The sequence below is a fragment of the Zingiber officinale genome, chromosome 7B (genome assembly GCF_018446385.1).
Source record: "Zingiber officinale cultivar Zhangliang chromosome 7B, Zo_v1.1, whole genome shotgun sequence".
NCBI classification, from domain to species: Eukaryota; Viridiplantae; Streptophyta; class Magnoliopsida; order Zingiberales; family Zingiberaceae; genus Zingiber; species Zingiber officinale.
In genome coordinates this window covers 111286269-111300557 of record NC_055999.1, presented here as the reverse complement: position 1 = coordinate 111300557, position 14289 = coordinate 111286269, and the positions used below count along the sequence as shown (strand labels likewise).

The 14289-nt window shown below is 45.6% G+C and overlaps 1 long non-coding RNA gene across 1 annotated transcript; it reads left to right on the top strand.

Moving 5' to 3' along the window:
* The first annotated feature begins 297 nt into the window (after nt 1-297).
* On the top strand, nt 298-5767 carry LOC122004061. The gene is made up of 4 exons (XR_006118198.1): nt 298-350; nt 501-559; nt 750-841; nt 5668-5767. It is a non-coding gene; the product is annotated as an uncharacterized LOC122004061 (long non-coding RNA).
* The last annotated feature ends 8522 nt before the right edge of the window (nt 5768-14289 follow it).

The window sequence follows — 14289 nt, the reverse complement described above, 5'->3', positions numbered from 1 at the left end:
ATGATACACAGGATTCAATAACTGTTGTAGGATATCCACTTGGTGGAGATACAATCTCTGTGACAAAGGGTGTGGTATCACGAATTGAGGTTTGATTTCATGAAATTGTGATCATAAGCTTTTAGTATTTTTTTGGTGAATTTTATATTCTTGCTAAGATTGTTTTATAGATGATAAATTGCTTACTTAAGTGTTATCAATTTTAAGTTGGTTGAAAATTTTAGAACATGGTGTCCAAATGAGTTTTTTTAATATTAATCACTTTTTTTTTTTTGCTTCTGTTTCAGGTTAGTATGCTCTTGGATCCTCTGATCTGCTTGGTATTCAGATTGATGCTGCAATAAACCCTGGTTGGTAACTCAACCTAGTTTCCTTGCTAGAAAGATAGCATTTTATTTTTTAGATAGTTGGATGTTATTGCACCACTTTCTCTGGCAAGGTACAGATATATTCTTGTAAAAGCATATTAATGTTGTCAAAGAAACGTACTTGTTTTGCAGGAAACAGTGGTGGTCCTGCCTTCAATGATCGTGGTGAGTGTATTGGTGTGGCATTCCAGGTATTCCTTCTGCTAAATTTGCCTTTTATTTTCCCTACTTTATCTATTCCAAACTTTTCAAAAATCTTTTATAGATTAACTTTGTCCCAGAATAATGTTTAATGGAAATGCATCTAAGTACTGCTTTTGCACCTAAATTAGCATTCTACCTTCTTTCATATCTCACTAGATATTTCATTTAGGTTTTTAGATCCGAAGACACTGAAAATATTGGATATGTTATTCCAACCACTGTGGTTTCTCATTTTCTTGATGATTATGAAAGAAATGGGAAGTATACTGGTAAGCTGACATATGAAAGATTCTATTTTGATAGATCTAGTTCAGAATGATTGTTAGATATAATTATCTAATGTTTTCCACTAGTTTGATTGGAGTTCCTAGCTAATTGATATAGAGAATGCAATACCTCTGATACCTATGGCTATTCTGATTAAGCTGTAAGTATGCTAGTTAGACTACCTGGGTCCACTTCGTGTGATTATGACTTGTGTCTTCATAAAGATTTAAATTTATACCTTTGTCAGTTTGGTTGTTGAATTAATTCTTTGTATGTTATTTAAGGTAATATAGGTTTTTTTTTTCTTCTCACATCATATTGGAGTTATTAACTTTAATAAATGCATGTATAGATTGTTGGAACCCCAAGGTTGTTTTGGTGTGATCAACAAGTTAAGTTAGGTCCTGTGTATTTAACCTTGTGTCTAAGTGTGCAGGAGCTTAGGAACACAGGTACTCGAGTGGAAGATGCAGCTAGCGAGAAGGACGGCACGCTGTGCGTCCGAGGGACGAGGCGCTGCGGAAGAGTACATCGGCGGACGAGAAGGAAGCGCGCGGTGGTTCCGAGGGACGAAAGCCGGAGCGGAAGATTGCTCGGGGAGCAAGAGACGCAGCTAGCGAGAAGGTCGACAACCGAGGGACGAAGACTGCGGATGAGTACGCTGGCGGACGAGAAGGAAACACGCGGCAATTCCACGAGAAGCCGGGAGGAAGCACGCCGAGAAGACCGGAAGTTGGGTTCGGGTGAGCCCTTTTCCAAGGCGAGATCACCCAAACGAGCGGATCCGGAAGAACCGGACCGCGGGACTGAACCAGAAGCGGTCCGGATGAAAAGTCAATGTGTTGACTTTGGTCCGGGCGCCTGGACTGGAACAGTAATGTTGACCAGATCGAGCATTATCTCGATCAACGCGTTGGGGATAAAATTTATCCCCATGCCTGGAACCTTCAGGGCGCCACCAAGGCTATAAATATAGCCTTGGTCCGAAGCTTTACATCGGTTCGAAATTGTAAACAATACTTGTGTGCTTCCACCGCTTAGATTAGCTTCTTTCTTTCTGTGCTGTAAACGAGGCTTCTCCGCTGAAGGAGCTCTTAGTGCGATCTTCATCCTTGGATTAACAACCTCCCGGTTGTAACCAAGTCAAATTCGGTGCCTCGCTTTTATGCTTTATTTTCTGTTTAATTTTTATGTGTTAGTTTAATCGCACGAGAAAGGGTTGTGTTTGATTTTTCAGGCTATTCAACCCCCTTCTAGCCGCCGCATCGGTCCTACAAGTGGTATCGAGCCGAGGTCGGAGGACTAACCACCGAACGAAGCAACAAGATGGCGGATCCAACATCCACGCACCAAAATTCAAGGGGAGCTGGAAAAGCGAATGGAGGTCTTTCTTGAAACAGATTATGATTTATTACTAACAATGGAATTTGGCTATGAAGCACCAGAGGGCAAAGCAAGAAATCAATGGTCAAAGAAGGAGCAGGCTGACCACGTGGCAAACAAGAAAGCAGAATTTCATCTGCTAAGTGTACTTCCAACACAAGAAGTCAATCGAGTCGGTACCTACAACTCGGCAAAGGAGCTTTGGGATAAATTCCTTGAGTTACACGAAGGAACATCCAAAGCCAAACTTGCAAGACGGGAGTTACCAGCTATACAAACCTCCGATTTGAAGAAGGTGAAACAATTGCACATCTACACTCGAGGATTCAGGAACTCATCACCAGACTTACGAATCTCGGAGAAGAGGTAAGTAACCGAGATTCGCTAAGGTATGCCCTAAATTCCTTTCCTAGAAACTCAAAATGGGCATCACTAGTAGATGCCTTTTACATTTCAAAAAATCTAGAAAAAATTTCATTAGACGAATTCTTTTCAACTTTTGAAGTGCATGAGTCAAGATGTGCAGGTCCGAAGGAGCCCAAGAATAATGTCGCCCTTAAAGCTTCGAGAGACGAACCTGAGTCAGAATCTTCTCTCGACGACGAGGAAATGGTAATGATGGTAAGACGATTTAAAAATATTTGTAAATCTAGGAAATCTAACCATCCGCAGGGAAGAAAGAAAAGAACCATCCGCTGCTACCATTGCGATGAAGAAGGGCACGTCAAGGACAATTGCCCTAAACTGAAGAACAACGGGAAGGACAAGGGTAAGAAGCCTATCCAAAATCGCAAGGCCCTAAAAGCGACGTGGGACGATACGTCGTCGGAATAAGAAGTCAAGGAGTTCTCCGAGCTCGCATTAATGGTGAGTCATCAAGACGACGACTGCGAATCAAGCTCTTCCGAAATGAGCATCGAAAGCATCAATGAAGGGGGAGCCACGTCCGAAGAGAGCAGCAGTTCAGGGGGAGAAACCGACAACAAGATCGACAGGGTAAGTGAGGTACGATCTCTTCCTCCAAATAAAATGTTTAAATTCGTTAAAATTTTAACAAAAGATTGCTGCAAATTAGAAAATGAAAATAAAGATTTAAAAGCAATATTAGCTACATCTTGTCCGTTAGAAATGCTAGATAAATCAAATTTAGAAAATGAAAAATTAAAATTAGAAATTCAAAATTTAAAAATTCAAGTAGAAAACTTGAAAAACTCTGCTTGCTCATCTAATTTTAGAAGGTTCAATAATTTGAATTGGTATTATAGATATCACCAGGGACAAATCAAAAATATCTCTAGAAAATATGTCCCTAAAAACTTTTTAGTTAATCCAGTAGGTTGGAACCTATATTGGGTTCCTAAATCATGCTTAAATTAATTTTAAAAGTAAAATTAGCGCTTTAAGTGAGAAAATTAAATAAAGAATTTCTTTATGAGGCTTTGTCTAAGGAAGTGGTTGTTGCTCCAATAACCAAGAAGGCCTAGTGCCTCGCCACGACCTGGAAGCCAAAATATTGAAATAAATGTTTAATTAACTTACTAATGAAGCATTAATACAAGAATTAATTAGTGCTTGAAAAAGGTTATTCAAAACATTTTATTTCAATTTACCTACTTAGAATTCTTTTTATTTTTATACTTAGAAATATTCTCAAAAATTATTTTTTCCTAAGCTAAGAACTTTTTTTCTTGAAACTAGAAATCTAAGCTTTAATTACTTAGAAAAATTTTCTAAATTTCTTAAAAACTTAGATTTTTTTTAGAAATATTTTTTCTAAGTCTTTAACCCTTAGATTATTTTTCTTGGAACCCCATTTTTTTTGTGATCAAAGGGGGAGAAGGGAAAGTATAAGTCTAGGGGGAGGTAGATAGAATTTAATTTTTTTTTTCTCTATCTTTTTGCACTTAAATTGCAATTTAAGTTAATTTACTTAATTCAATTTTATGTCTATTTTAACCCTAGCTTAACTTGGGTTGATCACACCAAAAAGGGGGAGATTGTTGGAACCCCAAGGTTGTTTTGGTGTGATCAACAAGTTAAGTTAGGTCCTGTGTATTTAACCTTGTATCTAAGTGTGCAGGAGCTTAGGAACACAGGTACTCGAGTGGAAGACGCAGCTAGCGAGAAGGACGGCACGCTGTGCGTCCGAGCAGGAGCTGAAGAGTACAGGAAGTCGAGCAAAAGATGCAGCTAGCAAAAATGATTGCATGGGAGAGAGACGACAGACTAGGTGCATCAGAGGGATGAGGTGCTGCGGATGAGTATGCTGGCGGACGAGAAGGAAACACATGGCGATTCCGAGGGACGAGAAGCCGGAGAAGGGCTCGAGAAGGCCGAAGTTGGGTTCGGTTGAGCCCTTTTCCGGAAGACCAAGATCACCCAAGCGAGCGAAGCCGGAGAGGAAGACCCAGATGAAAAATCAACAGGATGTTGACTTTGGTCCGGGCGCTGGACCTATTCCGAGCGCTCGGACTCCCGGCGCTCAGACCGCCTGAACCCAGGGCGCCCCAGGCTTGCGCCCTGATCGAGCTGGATAAATTTATCCCCTAGGTGCCCGGAACCTTCCAGCGCCTCGACCAAGGCTATAAATATAGCCTTGGTCCGAAGCTTTACATCAGTTCAGAAATTGTAAACAATACTTGTGTGCTTTCTACTGATTAGCTTCTGTTTTTCTGTGCTTACACTGCTTCTCCGCCTGAAGGAGCTCTTAGTGCGATCTTCATCCTTGGATTAACAACCTCCCCGGTTGTAACCAAGTCAAATTCGGTGCCTCGTTTTTATGCTTTATTTTCTGTTTAATCTATTTTTTATGTGTTAGTTTAATCGTACGAGAAAGGGTTGTGTTTGATTTTTCAGGGCTATTCAACCCCCCCTTCTAGCCGGTCGCATCGGTCCTACATAGATTAGGGGCGCAAATGAATCAAATCGAGCCGAATAATATGAAAATATTGATATTTGAGTTCAAACTCAAAAAATATATATGATATTCGAAGCTTGAAAATACAAATAATTTTGTCTCGAGCTCGATTCAAAATAAAATTCGAGCTCGAGTTCGATTTGAATTGATCGAACCTTGATTTGAGCATATTCGAACTATAATTCGAAATGACTTAAATTCGAATTTTGTTCCAATTATTCAAATCTTAATTTGAATATATTTAAGTTAAAATAATTAGAATTCAATTCGAGTTCGGCTCGCGAGCAGCTCGTGAACAATCTAACAAAATATTATGGGTTCGAATTTGGCTCGAAAAATTATTGAACATGTTTGAGTTCTGCTCGAATTCAATAATTTCGAATATGAATCAAATATTTTTTGAATTAGCTTGAAAAACTCGCGAATTGGCTTGATTCGTTTGCACCTCTAGTATTGATGTGCGTGTGTGTATCATATTTTTTTTATAAATGACAGTTAGATTTTTTTATTTTTTTTTGGCAAAATTAGGATTTCCTTCTCTTGGGGTATTACTTCAGAAATTGGAGAATCCAGCATTGCGGGCATGCTTAAAAGTACCTTCTAATGAGGTATTTATGTTGATTTTCTAGAAGTCTGGGTTCTTAAATTTTTTTTTCCCCATGTTCTGTAATATATTAAGATCTGATATTACATAGTTTTGGTATATTTTCTACTTTAAACTGAGAGTATCTTGCTTGTAAAATCAAACAATTTGATATACTTGTGTGAAAGATCCGTAAACATGATTCTTTTGGCCTTCGGATGTGTCAAAAGAGTGTTCATGTAATGTTCCTTATGATATTATTATCCTGCTAATGATAATTTGATTCCCACATGTTGAATTTATCGGGTTTGGTTGTCATTTCAAAGCCTCATAGTTAAACACTATCCTATTGCTTAAAAAAAAAATTATATTTGATTACACTTGTTCTTTTGGTCCATTTAATTCCTTTATACATCATCAGTATATCAAAATAGTATTTTCTAAAAGCACATTATGCCAATTATTCGTATCTACATCATAATAATATTTTTAAAAAAACACATTACATTAATATCTATTTTCATAAATGAGCCATAGTTAGAAGTTAGAACAATAAGTGATTCAGCTAGAGTCTAGAATAGGTAAATCCTATTTCATTTCTTATAATGTCATATGGTTCCCATTGTCTTTATCAACCAGTATCTTATAAGCGTGTAAATAAAATTGACTAAACCTGAGTGTCTAAGCGTGCAACTAATGTACATATTTCATCAGGAGCCTTCTCTGCATGCAGCTGTGATGCTTGAACAAGCATCCTACTGCTATTTGCTTTCCATTCCACCAATGTTACGCAAGTATAGTTTTCATCTTGTTTTGTCTGGAAATCGTTACTACATTTCTGATCAAGTACTCGATTGCATGTCAAATTCATCTTCATATTGAAACTTGTCTCAGATATTTAAAGCATGTTCAAAGTTTTATGTGCTAATTGTAAAACATTCATTCTGTAAAATGTAGAGACAACATGCGATTCGAGCTTACAGGAATGCACTCTTCGTTTATAGAGAAAATGGTTGGAGTTATATATCTGATCATGTTCACTACAATGTTGGAAGGTTTTCTATTCTTTGATTCGAACCATGACGTGTTCGCCTGGTCTACCCATGAGCTGCCCGACATTTCCCCGAACGTCGCACAGCATGAGCTCCAAGTCCGACCGGACGCTCGGCCGGTGAAGCAGAGGAAGAGGGACTTCAGCGCCAAGCAAAACCTGATTATCCGAGCGGAGATTGAGAAACTGTTGGAGGTCGGCCACAAACGCGAGGTTCAGTTTCTGAGCTGGCTCGCCAATGTGGTGCTAGTCTCCAAGCCGGGCAACAAGTGGAGGGTCTGCATCGACTTTCGGGATCTTAACAAGACATGCCCGAAGGACTTTTATCCCTTACCCAGGATCGATCAGATGGTAGACTCCACGGTCGGATGTGAGCTGATATGCATGCTAGACGCCTATCAGGGGTATCATCAAGTGTCGCTCGCCCGTGAAGACCAAGAGAAAGTCAGCTTCATCACCGCTGACGACACGTACTGCTACAACGTAATGTCGTTCGGCTTGAAGAATACGGGAGCCACCTACCAGCGGTTGATGAACAAAGTCTTCCGACGGCAGACCGACCGCAACATAGAGGTATATGTCAACGACATATTAATTAAATCTCTCCGAGTCGTCGATCTCTGTGCAGACATCAAGGAGACTTGCCAAACCCTTCGAACGTACGGAATAAAGCTAAATCCTCAAAAGTGTATATTCGGCGCTAAAAGCGGGCGCTTCCTAGGGTATATCATCACCGAACGGGGCATCGAGGCAAACCCCAGCAAGGTAAAAGCACTCCAAGATATGCCACCACCAAGAAATTTGAAGGAAGTGCAACGACTTACCGGGCGGATAATAACATTGTCACGATTCATCTCCAAGTCGTCCGGCCGGAGCCTTCCCTTCTTCAAAATCTTGCGCCAAGCCACCAAGTTTCAGTGGGACGAGGAGTGTGACCGGGCTTTCGAGGAACTTAAAGTATATCTGAATTCACTACCTATACTAGCTAAGCCTACTGCCGGTGAGCCACTTCAGATTTATTTGTCTTCAACCGAACACGTTGTCGGCTCGGCGTTGGTTCGGCAGAACGACGAAGAACAACCAGTGTACTTCTTAAGTCATATATTAAAGGATGCTGAATCTCGCAACACCGGTCTTGAGAAACTAGCATTTGCATTGGTACTCACCGCTCAGAGGCTTAGTCCTTATTTCCTCGCTCACACTATCGTAGTGATGACTAACAGCCTTCTAGGAAGAGTCCTTCTTAACCCAGAGGCATCCGGTCGGCTGATCAAATGGACAACGGAGCTCAGCGAGTTTGATATCAAATATCATCCCCGAATGACCATCAAATCGCATGCCTTAGCCGACTTTGTCACGGAGGTGCAAAACCCTGAGCCCGACTCAGTATGGAAAATATATGTGGATGGGTCGTCCACACAGCAACTTAGTGAGATCGGCATACTGCTTATTTCCCCACAAGAAGAGTGGGTGCAGTTGTCCGTTTGGCTAGAGTACCGGGCAACTAACAATGAAGTCGAGTACGAGGCCCTCATAGCCAGCTTGCAAGCCGCTCGGTATGTCGACGCCGACAGGGTTCTTATCCACTCGGATTCTCAATTAGCCGCTCAACAGCTGACTGGAGCCTTTGAGATCAGTAATATGCAGCTCAAGTCATACGCCAAAGCCTTCGAAAAGCTGAAGGCAAGCTTTCAGGAGGTAATCATCCAAAAGATTCCCCGAGCGGAGAATCAAGCAGCGGACGAGCTGGCCAAATTAGTGAGCTCACTCTCGTCGATCGTCATTACTCAACCGATTGAGCAAGTATCATTGGTGGCGCACGTCGATCGGATGGAGGGGCTCACTTTCCCCGGTGATTGGAGAACGACCATAATAGAGTTCCTACGATCGGGAGCTATGCCTTCCGATCGGGAGAAAGCTCACTTATTGAGAAGAAGGGCAGGTCACTTCACCTTAGTCGGGGACCAACTCTACAAGAAGGCCTTCTCCAGGCCATTTCTTAAATGCATCGAATCAGAAGATGCTGATTATATACAACAGGAAGTACACCAAGGCTCCTGTGGAGGGCATCCGGGCGGTCGGTCGCTAGCAAGGAAGATTCTGCTGGCCGGGTACTTCTGGTCGACTCTACAGGAAGATGCCGCTCGGACAGCAGTCAACTATCTATCGTGCTAAGTATCACCCCCTTTCCCACCGGCCGACCGAGGAGATGAAGGCCTCCACTGTGTCGTGCCCGTTCGACTAATGGGGCATGGATATTGTGGGACTCTTCCCCATGGCGACCGGACAGTGAAAGTTCTTGCTCATCACGGTGGACTATTTCTCCAAGTGGGTCGAAGCTGAGGCGTTGGCCAAAATAACCGAGCAGATGGTCCAAAAGTTCATCTGGTAGCATATCATCTGTCGGTTTGGCATTTCGCGTCGACTCGTCTCAGATAATGGTAGACAGTTCATCGGACGGAAAACTCAGAGAGTGGTGTGAGGAGTATGGCATCCAGCAGGCCTTCACCTATGTAGCATACCCTCAGAGCAATGGGCAAGCTGAAGTCACCAATCGGGAGATCTTGTGAATTTTACGAGTTCAGCTCAACCACATCGGAGGGAGCTGGGTGGACGAGCTCCCTGGCGTGTTATGGGCAATCCGAATGACCCCTAAGGAAGGACGGGTGTAACCCCGTTCCACCTCGTATACGGCGGTGAGGCGGTCGTCCCGGTCGAGGTGGGAGTTGAGTCCAATCGAATACAGCACTATGATGAAGACAACGTCGAGCAGAGGCTTATGGAGCTGGACTTCATGGACAAAACGCGTGACAAAGCAGTCGTTCGGCTGATGGCTTATAGGCAGAGGATGAGGCAGAACTACAATCGACGAGTGAACCCGAGGTCATTCCAGGTCAGCGACCTTGTGTGGAAGAAGGTGAAGCAGGTCAGCAATGTTACTAAATTAGAGGCTCCGAGGGTCGAACCATTCAAAGTCATGGAGAAGCTTCGCTCGGACGCTTATGACCTGGAAATGAAGACTGACGACAACTAGAACGTCCTTGGAGCGCGAACCACCTCCAGCCATACAAAGCTGGATGAAAGGTGCGCCAATGTAATTGAGATGTACTTTCTGTTCTTCCTGTGCCCTTTGATTGCAGGATTGAAATGAAAAATGAAAGGTTACCCAAATAATCATCGAGCGGCGACGTTAAACTCATGTCTCCATCAACGGTCGAGCGGCGACCTTAAACCCCGGTCTTCACCAAATCATTGAGCGACGACGTTAAACCCATGTCTCCATCGACGGTCGAGCGACAACCTTAAACCCTGATCTTCACCAAATCATCGAGCGGCGATGTTAAACCCATGTCTTCATCGACGGTCGAGCGACGACCTTAAATCCCGGTCTTCACCAAATCGTCGAGCGGCGACATTAAACTCATGTCTCCATCGACGGCCGAGCGGTGACCTTAAACCCCGATCTTCACCAAATCGTTGAGCGATGACGTTAAACCCATGTCTCCATCGACGGTCGAGCGACGACCTTAAACTCCTGCCTTGTAAGATCGTCTAGTGGAGACGTTAAAACCCAGAGTCGAGCGATGACTATAAATCCCGAAGGTACAAACCTATCGAATATTTCAATAATGAAAGTACGGTCATAATAGCCGATTGGAACCATACAGCCAAATACTTAAGCGAATAGATGACATGTGAACAAAGAGCCCAAAAAGATTTCATTGATAATTGGTTACTGCCGAACGACATGAGTACATTCAAAACATTCTCCACCGACCCCTCGCTCACTGGATATACTTGAATGCCTCGTCAGGAATGGACTCAAGGAGTTGGACGCAGTTCACGTCTTTATCAGACAGGGCCTCGGAGATATGACTGTTCGCCTTCAGTTGGCCGAGCGTCGCATCGATCGCCAGCTCAAACGATCGGATGATCCGATCAGTCGCCTTCTACAGAAATTGGTCCGAGCGAAGGTATTGTTACTTTAGGACCACGAAGCAACTCAGCTCGGCCTCTTGGTAGGTAGTCAGAGTAGCACGGGATGCCAGCAGCTCTTCTTTGAGGTGCTTCACTTGGTCTTTAAGTTTAGCCTCTTTAGCAGAGCGGCTCTCCTGCTCGACCACCAGAAAGTCCTCCGCCTTCTTCAGCTTCTCGACCAACTGCCGAGCATCCTGATTTTTCTGCTCCAGGTTGGCGATGGCTCGCTGTTTCCTTTTGCTAGCCAGCTCGAGTTTATGATCGTAGGTCTTCAATTGAGCCTCGATCTGGCCCATCCTACTGCCATGTTCGGCCGACTTCTGCTGCTCTTCCGCGAGGAGCTGTTGGGCCTTCTTCAGGTCGGCTTGTAGACGGGCGGTCGTCGGCCCTTGGGAGGAGGCTTCTCCAGAAATTTTGAGCCTCTTCAGCTCGTCCTCCACTTGTTCTAGTCACTGACACATGGCAATATTCTCCACCCAGTATTGCAAGAAAATATTAGTGCCGAGCGAAGGTAACTTATGAATTGATTGTTGAAAATATTAACCTTGGTTGACATCTCCAAATGGCTATCAGCAAGCACGCCCGGGGGTTTCATGGCCATTCGGGCTCTCGCTTCTTCCCAGATATGAGCGAGCCAACCACGAAAGTAGACGTGATGCCGGGGAGAGCTGGGTTGGTCGTCGGGCGCAAGAAAGTTCTCCGTCGACAGGCGAAGAGTGGCAGTGACGGATCGTCGCCCGCTCGGCGCAAAGTGAGAAGAAGTGCTCAGGCCCGAAGTGTGGGCAGGGGGAACGAGAAGGACAATGGAGTGGGTTATCTTCCGCCTAGCAGGTGGCAAGGAAGCAATCGGTTGCACGACGAGCGGCTCTGGTAACTCAGCCACAGACGGCGTCCGATAGGAAGAGGTAGCCTCCACTGTTGCAGGAGCCGGGGAGGGGGTGCCTCCCCCTGCAGAGGCTTGGACGACCGAGGTAGCGGAATGGGAAGGTGCGCCCTTTCGACGTCTCTTGCGGGAGAGCGACGCTTCATCGCCTGAGGACCCCGAACCCTCAGCAAGGATGACGGGTGGCGCTGCTCGGACCGATCCTGGGTCGATCGTCCCTCCCGCGTTGGGCGTTCGCTCGGCGATCCCGTCGTCCGTAGTTGTTGTTTCCTCAGTTGTGCCCTCTTGTGAGTCGACCAGAGGCAGGCCGAGCCGTTCCATCTCCTTGGTCGCGACTGCTTTAATCTCGGCCTGCTTGGCCTTCATAATGGTGGCTGCTCGGGCGTGCATCATGATGTCGGCTGCAAAAGAAAAACAGAATCGGTTAGACTCAAAGGAAGAAGGTTGAGAAATGTCATACCTAGGCTGCTCGGGAGCTTCGTTCGGATCGGACTTAGCCTGAACGCGTACATTACTCCCTCTGGCAATAGCTTATGAATGTCGAACTTCAGGCCGACCAACATATTAGCAGCGTGCTTCAGATCTGGCTGAGTAGGAAGCCCGACCTGCCACTTGGTCTGGAAGCAAGGCCGCTTGGGGGGTCTCAGGAAGAAGTACTCCTTCCAGTGTTTGTTGAAGGTAGGCATTTTATCGAAGAAGACAAGACCGATCCGAGATTGGAAAAGGTATGTGCCCAGCTCGGACTACTTGGGATAGTAGAAGTAATGGAAGACCTGAGGGGTCAGTGGAATGTTGTGCACTCGGAACAACACTACCACGTCGCACAACAGGCGAAAAGAGTTGGGGACGAGCTGGGCGAGCGGGACGCGAAAGTAATTGGAGACCTCGGTTATGAAGGGGTGGATGGGAAACTGAAGACTGACCACGAACTGATCCCAAAAGAAACAAACTGTGCCGACCGGCAGATCATTGGGCCGATTGGACGAGGAGGCTAATATTATTTCATGGTCAGAGGGGATGTCGTAGACATTTATGAGACTCGCGGCATCGCCGGCGTCGAACCGAGTCTCCATGGTAGTGTACCAGAGACCGGGAGCGGGGTCGGACGGCTGCGAGGAGCTTGCCATTGATGTAAAACAAAAAGGCAGAGGATACGAAAGGAAAGATGGCCGGAAAACACAAGACTGAAAAGTACGGCGACTGAAAAGGAGCAACGGGAAAACAACAATGGAGATGGAAAGGGAAAGCTTACAAGAGGGAGGAGATCACCGAAGCACTGAACATGGAAGAACTGTCGGAGCACTGGACGCAGAAGAATCGCCGAAACAGAACTATCGGGGGACACGAAGAAGACGCAAAGGAGGAAAGGGCGACACTGAGGCTTTATAAAGATAGACGCGATCGACCGGAGCGGTCCGATCTAGGGCACAGGAATCGGAGTGCACATCCAACTGTCGAATTCGAACCGCTAAACGTCACACCAGCAGCTGTCACCTCGGACGTGTGGTGGCTACGCCTGCGACACGTGGCATCCTCCCACAGGACAGCATTTAAGGGGCGCGTGCTAGACCTTAATGAGGGTGATTTATACGTATCACGAGGAGATTCGAACGGCGTCTACATTGACTGTCCGGCTCGCGCCCTCCGAAAGCGATGAGGAAAAATATCCAAGTACAAAGGCTCGAGGCACCGACCAGGAGAGAAAGATCAGTCCTACAGAGACCGAGCGGGATCCAACTCACCTATTAGCTGACCGGCCAACCGTTCACCAGGCTACTTGTCCAGTCAGTCAAACTTGTAGTCTCCTTCGACTAGACTTGGGGGGAGGCACGTGATCCGGTCGTAAGGTGGGGCCCTCTCGGTAGGAGGTCAAACTAGTCAACATTCGAGGTATGCGTTCGATCGGTCGAGCTACCTTCCCGATCAACAGGAAGAGTAGCCAACCCGACACTTCAACAACTCAGCCTGACGTCGAGCTTCCGACGTTCATAAGGCAAAGCGGGAAGAGACGAAGACTGAGCGGGCATCCCGCTCGGCTAAGCAAGGGACACGGCTTCGACCCGACAGTTAGGGCTCCCTCGCTCGACTGGGTGGAGCCGGACAACAGCTCATGGGCCGAGCGGACGCTCGGCCCTGCCGTCGCATCACCTGAACGACGGACTGGCCGAGCGGCTCTCCCACTCGGCCTAATAGCAGACAAAGGGAGCAGTTGACAATATCTTCCTAGGGACCAGTGTCATCAACAGCTGACATGATTAGCGGCATGGCCAGGCAGAAGATAGTACGGTAGAAGCTTCCACTGTCATACCAAAGATATACTCGGTCTATTCAGGTATGACGTCAAACACGCTTTTTTGACACGACCTTTCCAGGTATACTTTGGGAAGGGTGCACATCTCGAGAAGCATGTGCGCGCCTCCTGGGAGCTCTATACAAAAAGTCCCAAAGCTTCATTAGAGGTATGATTTGATCACTGTAGCTACAGTTACGCTGCTCCTTTCTACTTCATTCTTCATTCGCCTGCTAGTGATTGACTTGAGCATCGGAGGGTCATCGCCAGGGAACCCCTCTCCGGCTCGACACTAACGACCTGTGGTTGCAGGCTTAGCTCGTCGGAGGATCACGTCATCTTCGGTCGACAGTCAGTTAACGTGA